Source organism: Quercus suber, unplaced genomic scaffold (genome assembly GCF_002906115.3).
Source record: "Quercus suber isolate HL8 unplaced genomic scaffold, Cork oak 2.0 scaffold_400, whole genome shotgun sequence".
Lineage (NCBI taxonomy): Eukaryota > Viridiplantae > Streptophyta > Magnoliopsida > Fagales > Fagaceae > Quercus > Quercus suber.
Window position 1 is genome coordinate 82,093 of NW_027069851.1, and position 12,417 is coordinate 94,509.

The following is a 12,417-nucleotide window of genomic DNA, read 5'->3' on the forward strand; positions in this document are numbered from 1 at the left end:
TTCAAGAGATAAAATTCAAATTTTGAAACTTTAACTTGTAAAATCTAAACATACTCAAACTTTAGGGTATATTTTACAAATTTACCCTTCATATAATGTTAAACGGGGTTTAGTAGCTTGCAAGTATTTCAAAGTGCAAATGTCTTTGTTTTTAATCTTGGCGGTACTGTAGCTTGCAGTGTGGACAATTACTATCCACACATGCATTGGGATCATTTTTTTTTTCTCTTTTACATGCCTATTGTATCTTTTTTTTTAATGAAAAGTAGTTCATTTTATTCAGATAAGGATAAAAACATTACATCTTGAAACACTAAGTGCTCAATGATACATAGAGTTTCTTCTATCCAAGAACTAGACTGTAATAGGTTTTTAGTATCAAGGACTAAACTCTAATAGGTTTCTAGCATCAAGAACTAAACTCTGACAAGCATATTGAGCTAGACCATGTGCAGCTTTGTTACCATCCCATGGAACAAAAGAAAATTTGCAATCACTAAACCTCTAAGCATGTAACAAAAACCCTGAGATAATGTTAGAGATGCTTGATAGAGGAGTGGTCGAACCAAGCAGGTAGTGAAAAACCACCTATGAATCACCTTCAAAAATCGTAGTTCTAATACCCATCTCCCAAGCAAACTGCATTCCTTCCTCCATAGCCTTGGCTTCAGTTAGAACATGGGTGAGTTTCATCTTTTAGTTTAGTTGAATATTTAATTACAAAATAAAATTGTTTCTTAAAAAAAAAAATTACATAATGAACAAAAAGTGTAATGTAAATTATTGCATAATAAGAACAAATAAATATATTTCATAGTTAATAAATAATTGCACACAAAATAATTATGTAGTTAAAAATTTAATTGTGTTCAATATCTGAATTCCAAAATTTGTCAATATCCCAATTTCAAAAAATATTTGATTCCCAATTTCGAAAAATTCTCAAACAACATTTCAAAAAGTTGATATAGATATAAATATTTGTGTCAAGAATAGTGAAAATACTATGATCATGTGATACCTTGTCAATATATAAATAGAATTATAGAAAGAAGTTTAATTATTCATGCACTAGCACTCGATATACCTTGTCAAGATGATCACAGCATCCCCATGTCCTCAAAATAGGACGAGCATGATCACTTTGTTCATGTACCGTCAAAAGTTATACCACCTATGGAAAATGTGTGTTAGTGAAGACAAAAGATGTTGATGTAACTAATACATGCATGAAGATGTTTAATACAAAAATTTTCCTCTTGGGTCTCTTTCAATTTGTTATTAGTACAGATCCAAAGCTTCAACCTCTTATAGAGTAGAAATTTTTGGTACACCACTGTCGAATTTGATTTCTTTAATTGCATTTTTATCTAATTTGGAAATTTTAAATTGAATACAATTCTTATGCTACTTTGCAAAACTGAAATTTTTACCCTAATAGGGAACCATTTCATAGATTCTTTAAAGGGGGAAGCGATTAAGTTCTATTTAAAGATGGTCATTTTATTTGTCATTGATTCATTGTGATTGATCTAGTTGTTAGGTCATAGGTGCCAACAAAACGACATTATTTTCTTTCCTTGTTTTCTCTCTTTTCTCTTAATGGCGAAATTAGTAAGGGCATAGACATAATGACAATTTTGGAAAGAGAATCAAACTTTGTAAACTAAAATGAAAATTTTCAAATTTAAGAGAATAAAATGAAACTAACTCTAAATTTTAAGAATCAAAATGTAATAATTTTTTTTTTTTTAATTCGGTTTTCACACCATGCAAAGTTTAGGGCTATATATTTTATTTGGCGTGTCATATCACCTATGCCATCAAATGAGTCCCATGTGGAGTCTATTAAAGTGTTTTAGACTTTTAGTGCCATTTCCTAGTTTGGGAAATAATGATTTAACCTGCAATAATAATATTCATGATATGGGAAATTTGTATTTCTAAGTTTTTTTTTTTTTTTTTTATATTTCATAGTTAATAAATAATTGCACACAAAATAATTATGTAGTTAAAAATTTAATTGTGTTCAATATCTGAATTCCAAAATTTGTCAATATCCCAATTTCAAAAAATATTTGATTCCCAATTTCGAAAAATTCTCAAACAACATTTCAAAAAGTTGATATAGATATAAATATTTGTGTCAAGAATAGTGAAAATACTATGATCATGTGATACCTTGTCAATATATAAATAGAATTATAGAAAGAAGTTTAATTATTCATGCACTAGCACTCGATATACCTTGTCAAGATGATCACAGCATCCCCATGTCCTCAAAATAGGACGAGCATGATTACTTTGTTCATGTACCGTCAAAAGTTATACCACCTATGGAAAATGTGAGTTAGTGAAGACAAAAGATGTTGATGTAACTAATGCATGCATGAAGATGTTTAATACAAAAATTTTCCTCTTGGGTCTCTTTCAATTTGTTATTAGTAGAGATCCAAAGCTTCAACCTCTTATAGAGTAGAAATTTTTGGTACACCACTGTCGAATTTGATTTCTTTAATTGCATTTTTATCTAATTTGGAAATTTTAAATTGAATACAATTCTTACGCTACTTTGCAAAACTGAAATTTTTACCCTAATAGGGAACCATTTCATAGATTCTTTAAAGGGGGAAGCGATTAAGTTCTATTTAAAGATGGTCATTTTATTTGTCATTGATTCATTGTGATTGATCTAGTTGTTAGGTCATAGGTGACAACAAAACGACATTATTTTCTTTCCTTGTTTTCTCTCTTTTCTCTTAATGGCGAAATTAGTAAGGGCATAGACATAATGACAATTTTGGAAAGAGAATCAAACTTTGTAAACTAAAATGAAAATTTTCAAATTTAAGAGAATAAAATGAAACTAACTCTAAATTTTAAGAATCAAAATGTAATAATTTTTTTTTTTTTAATTCGGTTTTCACACCATGCAAAGTTTAGGGCTATATATTTTATTTGGCGTGTCATATCACCTATGCCATCAAATGAGTCCCATGTGGAGTCTATTAAAGTGTTTTAGACTTTTAGTGCCATTTCCTAGTTTGGGAAATAATGATTTAACCTGCAATAATAATATTCATGATATGGGAAATTTGTATTTCTAAGTTTTTTTTTTTTTTTTTCTCTCTCTCTCTCTAGTCTCTTTCATATTACAGCTCATAGATGATAGAATTTGCATGGTTACTATCACATAAGTTAATGTACGAGCATGATACTTTGTTAATGTACCATCAAAAGTTATTATGGTAGTGAAGACTGAAAGATCAAAGATGTGGATGCAAAGCATAAGCATTCATCAAAATGTTTGATACAAAAATATTCCTCTTGGGTCTCTTCAAGCTTAAAGTACTTTTCCAAAGGTTGATCTAGTAGTCTAGAAATTTTTGGTGCACCATTGTTGAATTTGATTCTTTATATAATTGCATTTTGATATAATTGGAGTTTTTAAATTGAATACAATTTTTATTTTACTTTGCGTACTTGACATTTTTTTTGGCTATATCATAGATTCTTTTAAGTTGAGCCAATTAAGTTGTATTTCATGATTGCCCTTTCATCTATCTTTGTAAGTCATCTGGCTGATAAGTGTTACCTTTCTCTTTACAAAGGCTAAACAAAATGATCATTTTAAAGAGGAAATCAAATTTGATGAACTAAAATGAAAATCTCAAATTTGAGAGACTAATTAACATGAAACAACTCAAAATTTTAAAACTCAATAATTTAGAGTAAAAATTTATAATCTAGTATTAAAAAGAAAAAGTCTTTACTTGACAACCTGCAAGGTCTAGGGGTATCTTTGGGTGGGTCCTAATCCGATCATCTATCACATATGCTATATTATGAGTCCTGTGTGGCGTCAATTCAAATTCCAAGGTGCCATTTCCTAGTTTGGGAAATAATAATTTTATAGGTCAAAATAATATCCATTATAGGAAATTTGCATTTATAAGACCTATTATGTCACTTTGCACTACAGCTCGTAGATGATAGAAAAGTCACTATTTCCTGAGGATTAGAATGAGTCGCCTGAGTCTTTGAGACTCTTAACTCTTTAACGGGACAATTGACCTCTAATCCACATAATTGCTACTTGGAATATTGTAATTTGATGTAAATAAAGTTGATAGATGGAACAACAACACTCGTAATTTAAATTTCAGCAACCAATAACACCTACTTAAAACTTTTTTCTTTTTATAATTTGATAATTACAATGGGAAGTAAGGATTTGAACCTTATATATATCCACTGAAAAGATAAAAAATTGTTAGTTGAATTACAAGATTATTGGCGCTCACTTGATAGTGCTCAATAAATAAACTTTAGAGATTTTCAACGAAAAATAAATAAATAAACTTAAGAGACTGACAAGGTACAATTTGATGGAAAACACTATAGTTGGTGGCTTGGCCTGGCCTTTGAGAAGTTCAGGGGAAAGTGTGTGGCTGACAGAGTGTAAGCTCTATAGTGGCTTAAAGGGTATAGTGAAAACAGGGTTAAAGGCAACTACGTTGAAGAGTTAAGACCCCTTTCTCATGTCATGTGTGGAGTGGGAAGTGTAGGGGCTGTCTGGTTTTATAGAGGGAGCAATGCAAGACGATCCACTTATTGAAGAGAGCAAAAGTATAAACTAAACATTAATTTCTTGATGTCTTAGACTCACAACAGGTCTTCTAAAATATAAAAAATTTCCCAAAAGAAATGAATATTATTGTCAAAAAGGAAAATGAAGTACAACTCATTTCGAAGTGAAAAGTGAAGAGAACCAACAAGGGAATGAATAGAAAAACAATTACAAAAGACAGAAATAGTTGCCTGTATATGCATATTTGGAGTCTTGGACCCATTTACACGTTTTCTGACTGTAATAACAAATTAGCAAGCACATCACTCAAGCTTGTTTGTGCCATACATTACAAGCGCATTATTTCATGTTTGTACATTTGCTATTAAGTGGCTCACTGGTCTTTATCCCCTACAGAGAGAAAAGGTTTTGGATTAACTTAGAAAAGAGGAATTTGGGGGGTGAAGAATACTCTGATGTTTAGTTTAACCCTAAGTTCACAAAGAGGAATTGAGTGAGTGAAGGATACTGCTCTGCAGCCCATAATATTTGTTCAATCAAAGATTCCCTCTTTAAGGGTATCTCTTTTGGTGGGTCATATCACATATGCCATTGAATGAGTCCCATGTGGAGTCCATCCAAGTGTGTTAGTGCCATTTTGTAGTTTGGGAAATAATGATTTAACCGGTAATAATGATATCCATGATGGGAAATTTGTATTTCTAAGTCGTTTTTTTCCTTCTCTTTTTCATGCTACAGCTCATAGATGATAGAATTTGCATATTTACTATCACATAAATTAATGTATACGAGCATGATACTTTGTTAATGTACCATCATAAGTAATTATCACGTCAAATTTGGTAAATGGGTGTTAGTGAAGACTGAAAGATGTCTACACAAAGCATTCATCAAAATGTCTGAAACAAAAATATTCCTCTTGGGTGTCTTCAAGTTTCAAGTGGTACACCATTGTCCAATTTGATTGCTTTAATTGCATTTTGATATAATTGGAGATTTTAAATTGAATACATTTTTTATGCTACTTTACCAACTTGAAATGTTTTTTAGGCTAACAAGGAATCCTGTTATAGATTTATTTATTTATTTTTGTTGAGATTAACAACAGAAATTTTATTTCCAAACATTTTGTTGTAAGGAGCTTGAATCCAGACCGGTCCAAGATCTGGACAAAACCCCCCCACAAGGCTGGCTTAAGATCCACGCAAAGGATTGCATAAACCTCCACAAAGGGCCTAGAAATACCCACAAGTTGGGTAGGACAACCCTTTGACAAGATAGGAAGAGGCTCATGCTAGAGCAGAGCTCATAGCGAAGCCAAGGAGAGATTCTCTATATTTCCAAAAATTCAGATGAAATAAGGGAGACAATGAGTTTCTCTCTTGTGAGAGAGAGAACTCACAGCTCACCTTCACATGTCATAGATTCTTTTAGAATGAGACAATTAAGTTGTATTTTAAGATAGTCGTTTTGTGATTGATTTTGCTGTCAAGTGCTAAAAGAAGGCATCGTTTTTTTTTTTTTTTTTGTCCCTTTCTCTTAACAGCTAAAATTTGAAAAGAAAATCAAATTTGATGAACTAAAATGAAAATCTCACATAATGATCATTTTGAAATGGAAAAGAGAAAGGTAAGACTACACATTAAAAAATAAAAAATAAAAATAAAAAAAAAACCCTATCCTCCTATTGATAAACTAGTAGCCCATTTCTGACTTAGGTATTGGAGAATCCCCCGCTAGAAATCCTCTATGGTCTGTCCAGTGTCTATTATTCCTCCTTACAAGTATCCATGGACTGAGCTGATTCTCATAACATCTCCTCAATCCTCAAGTCAACCAAAATGAAGATATACTTTACGCCATCAATGTCTTGTCACAGGAAACACGAAATCAAGTGACATACTGACATTCCAACAACGAACATCCACCCCTACTGTTGAAATCAATTCAAATTCTGATTGTAACATTCTTTTTCTAATCAATATTTTAAATAAATAATTTTATGTATCATACAGGATAGGTTTGAATCATGATACTCTCGAGCAAAAAATTCTTGGAAGTAGAAAATGTTAGGATAGGGTTTTGAATAAGAGTAAGATTGGAGACATGTTTAGGTTAATTATTATCATGGTGGTGAGTTGAATCATGATAATGTTCTAAAAGAACCTTTAATTGACATTGAGCTAAACTAATTCCCTAATTTATGAGTAATAATTAGTTTTGTTTAATAAGCATATGAGAATAAAAATATATGAGATTATATCATGGGGTCCGCTGTAGCACATTGGCAATTCTTTGGTAATTAAGAATCCGGGTTCAAATCCTGGCAGCGGAGTTTTTTTTTTTTTTTTTTCCTTCTCTAATTGAGATAACGGGCCTATCACAAGAAGGCCACCATAGCAATACACTAACAACAAATACTTGGAATTTGAAATTTTGTTCTACTGAGAGACAAAACCACAAAGCCCAAAGACTTCCCTCATATCCAAACACCTCCAATATTTCACTCTCTCACAACCTGTTTATCTCAATCTCTCTCTCTAACTTCGTCTTTATTAGTAATTTAGTACCATCTAGTTTGGCTTAGGCTGTGTTTGGTTCCCGTAAAATATTTTTCGGAAAATATTTATTTTTCGGAAATGCTATTTTCGGGAAAGGAAAATATTTTCAAGTGTTTGGTTGCATTATGAACATTGTTCTAGAAAATATTTTCATTTGTTTGGTAACATTCTGAAAATGCTATTTTCCACCACCACCCACACAAAACCCACCACCACACAATAGGAAAACCACCAAAACACCACCACCCACACCACCACAACAACAGCAAAAATCAAAATCACACAGAAATCAAAATTTGATGGCACATTATTAGTTTAATTTCAAGAAAAAAAAATTATAATCTGATGGCGCATGGTTTGATGGTAATGAGCTTTGTAAATTGTCCTCGGCCTAACGCATGGAATTTCAATATATGGGAGGTAAAGTAGGGACTTCATCACTTAAGCTAATTGGCTTACATTAAAAATAAATAAATTTATCGGTATAGTACGATGAATAGTAATCAATGACTTATATTAAAAATTAAAAAAAAAAAAAAAAAAACTTATTGGGGTCTTTGTATGATAAATAGTAATCATTATTGAGGGCATCATAGATATTAAATCTTATCATATTTATAAAATAAATAAATAAAATGAGATGGAATGGAGACAAGATATGAACTCAATATCTACTTTTTTTTTTTTTTAATACTATATATCATAAATTGTCATTTGTCTCAGGAGTTTTAATTAATAGAAAAAAAAATTGGTTAGATAAAGAAAAGTGTTATTCTCATCTTTGAATCATTATTATAACTAGTTTTGTCTTCCTACTATTGTTTCTTCTTGCTATATTGTCACTGCTATAGGCTAAGTGGGTTATTTAACCTTGATTGATGCAGGTTGGCTTCAGGGCCGACTCAAGGTATTGTGAGGCCTAAAGCGACTACTTTAAGTGAGGTCTATTCATATACTTCGAATATGAATAAAATATTTATTTAACTTTTTTTTTTTCATTTAAAATCTATTTTTTTAGAAAAAAAAAATTACAAATTAAAACAAACTTATCGCATTACTCAATGACTATACAACTAAAATAAACACTATTTATTGAACCTTGTCTTCCTAGTATTGTTTCTTCTTGCTATATTGCATTGCTATAGGCTAAGTGGGTTATTCAACCTTGATTGATGCAGGTTGGCTTCAGGGCCAGCTCAAGGTATTATGAGGCCTAAAATGACTACTTTAAGTGAGGTATATTCTTATACTTTGAATATTAATAGAATATTTATTTAACTTTTGTTTTTTTTTTTTCATTTAAAATCTATTTTTTTAGAGAAAAAATTACAAATTAAAACAAACTCATCGCATTACTCAATGACTATACAACTAAAATAAACATTATTTATTGAATGAAGTAACCATATACTAAAAAATTATGATTGAAAATTTAAATAAAGTTATATATTTGACATCTCTAAATAAAATTTGAGTATAAATTTTTTTTGTAGTGTAAGATTAATGAGTTCTTTTAACATTTATGTGTGACAGATTAAATTATTGACCCATCCAATGAAAACATTTTTCTTTAACTGGTTTTCTTTGATAAAAGACAATTACTTTTTATTTATGGGTGAATATTTAGGGATTAATTATTACTTCCATTGATACAGGAATATCTCTAGGGGCCCTTTTTAATTGGGGGCCTTAGGCACTTGCCTATTTAGCTCACCCATTGAGCCGGCACTAGTTGGCTTGGGATTGCTTCTTTGCCGACTTGGATCCAATGTTGTTGTCCAGATAGTGAGGAAAACTCTACTTTCAATGAGATTTGTTCTCTTTAGCTGTGGGAGTTCATAGTTTTGAACTTCTTTAGAGCTTAGTTACTGCTTAAAGGGATTTAGAATTTTTGTTCAAGCCTAGTGTCATTTTCACATGTTCATTCTATTCAATGGTCTAGGGTGGTTGATGAGACAACGTGGAAAAAATATAGCATCTAGTGTGGTTTGCCTTTGGCTTCTCATATGGTAAGAGCCAAATTTGGTTAAGACACAGTAGTGATAGAATACCTGCATCCAATCAGCAATTCTACTACTCCTAGTCCTAGTATTGATGACATGGCTATTGATCTTTGATCACTTTAAAATTTTGCAAGTATGAAGAATATATGAATATAATGTAATCTAAAGGTGGATTTGTCAAAATTCGCATCCAATTCAAAAATATTGGGTGGTATAAAATTGCTTAAAGTTACACCAAGTGTAACTACACATGATGTAACTCTAAACAATGTTACACCACCCAATAACTTGTTAATGAAATTATATTTTGAAAATTCTACCATTGGATTACATGTTCAAAACATGCATGCCAATTTTCATACAAATCGGATATTATTTACCATTCATTCCATAAACTCATCTTTTGTGTATTATTTTAGACAACAAAAACTTGAATTTATACAATTGATAGATGACATGACTATTGATCTTTGATCACCTTGAAATTTTGTAAACATGGAGAATATACAAAGATAATGTAAGCCAACGGTCAATTTGTCAAAATTCACATCCAATTAAAAAATATTGATTGGTGTAATATTGCTTAGGGTTACACCAGGTGTAACTTAAACCCAACCCAATATATATATATATATATATATATATGACCTAAATAGTTCTCACACATATAGCTTCATAAGCCCATAATTCAAAATATTCATTCTTCTAATTATTCAAAATAACCATCAGCTCCATTTCAATAGTTCAAAATGCCATATAGGGTAAATAGTTTAACCTACACAATAATCTAGTAAAAAATAGTTTGATAAATACCAAAATGCCAAATTGTCCAAATAGAATCGCTCGAATTCTAACAAAAATGCACCTACATAATCAAAATTGGCTTAAATAGTTGTCAAAGAAGTTCAACAGCCTTTGTCTATGGAGCTTGTCATTTTTCAACATGAATGACCTTGCTTGAGTAATCTGTTCAAAGCTTTTAGTTGCCATTCCTGTTAAACGACCAAGTTTACCTTCATTTGGGCTTAAAATATCAACAAAATTTAATAATTCTTGTCGGAACAATGCATCTATTCCCCTAACATCCAAGATGACAAGAACACCAATACTTCTTGCAACTTGAATATACAAGGTGTGATATCAGATAACGCAAAAAAGTTTTATAGGCAAAACAGGCCGCAGGGCCAGGGGGAGGAAACCTAATGATATAATTGATAAACAACTTACGAATAGGCAATGAAAAATTGCAAGATAATTTAAGTCCTTAAAACCAACATAAAATTCAATTGAAATGTCCTAGATTCTACCATTGATTACTAGTTCTTGGTTGAAACTGGCTTAAACTACTACAACACTGTTAATTGTCTAAATCTGAGCTTTAGCAATGAACAAGAGTGTCTTGCATTAATTTGATTCACATAATCTTATTGTGAGAGAGAGTAGGCACCAAAAATATATCCGTTTCCCATGGCTATAGAGGCTAGGAAAAGATAATATTTATAGAAGATGTGATTCATGAGAGAGAGATTGTTTTCCAACCAAAAAAAAAAATTGGAAAACATCCTATAGAAAATATGGCTTATTTTTATTAGGGTTTTCCACATTGATTAAAGATAGTTTTACGTTGACCAATTTTATTTTTGTGCTACTAAACACTGGAAAATGTGAAAAACTATCTATATAGAAGGTTTTCCAGCCAAACAAACAGAACTTTGGAAAACTATCTAATTGATACTTATTACATTAGCAGGAAAAAAACAATCTTACCAACTTATTTAGTGTGTGTTTGGCTACCAATTAAAAAGTTAGCTTATTTTACTATTCAGTTTATTTTTACTATTATTCGTGGCCCCACTACACTTTTTAGTACTATTCATGAGTTTCACTGTACTATTTCAGCTAACTTTTAGCTTTATCTATAATATTTTCAACAAAAAATTTTCAATTTCAGCAAAATAAGAGGATCTCAAACAGACTCTTAGTATTTATTTTCCCAAAATCTCCCATTCTCAAAAGAATGGCAACACTAGATATTTTCTCCTTCTCTTCCTTGCTCGCTGTCTTGCTCTTTGAAGGTGGCTTAGATCTGTTTGCCAAGTGCATGGACACTCACTTGGTGGAGCTAGCATATTGCTGAAACATTTTAAAGAAACAAGGGTCACTGAAATATAAATTAAAGGCTAATGCTTGTTCCACACAGTGTGTGCAGTAAACACTTCCCTAAACTAAAAACATGTCAAGATACACTCATATTCCAACTCACAAAAACTGGATAAATAGTCTTTATTTTTTTAAGGTTAAATCATACATGAACAAAATAGACACTTCACAATTTCAGAAATTCAAACCAATATAGTACTCAAGATCAAACAAACTTGAAAGAAAGATAATGCATGAAAACTTACAAGTTGGCTCAATCTGATGGAAAACACTATATAGCAGGTGGCTTATTGGCTAAGCTTGGCTTAAAGAGGAAAGGCTTAATGGGGTTAAGGCAACTACTTTGAAGGGTTTACAAAGTGACAATTTATTATGACTTTGTTCACTTTGGGATATAATCTATTAATAAGGCCTAAAGTGCAATTATATTTCCATAGTGTTACTTGTTATATAATTAATGATAACTTTGAACTTGTCAAGAGTTGACTGGAGTCTTATTACTCCCTTTAGTCCCATCTCAAGTCACACACTTAAGCCTAATTGGGTTGGCCCAAAAGGCTAACCCAATTAGATAATCAGTTATTTATTTAATAAGAGTTATTAAATAAAATAACTGTCAAGGTAGTTAGATTGTATGTATGATTAAAAGGAAGAGAAAATAGTTTTTCTCTACAAAATCTTGGAAATACACTTTTTCAAAAAGGAAAATTAACGTACATAAAAATTGATTGAGAGACCACTCATCTTGGGCACCATGTGGAATTGGGATGAAGATTGAAGGTATTCTAAAGTTTTGTTTTTGAATTTTATTGCACCAAGGTACACTTTCTTTTCTTTATTTTAGAATTCAAGGTTACATGTTATCTATCATGAATGAAGTAGATTCTCGTGTTGCTTCCGCTGTGAGTTTTGTATGAGATGCAAAATCAGTTTTTTTTTTTTTTTTCCAACAGTTGTGTACTACTCTAGCTGACTTAATACATGTATAAATAGATGTTATGTGTAATGAAAGCTAAGGAATGTCTAAAAAATAAAAAATAAAGAGTTATGCAGTAATACTCTATTCTTCTATCAATACAAATATTTCCTAGAATTCTAAGTT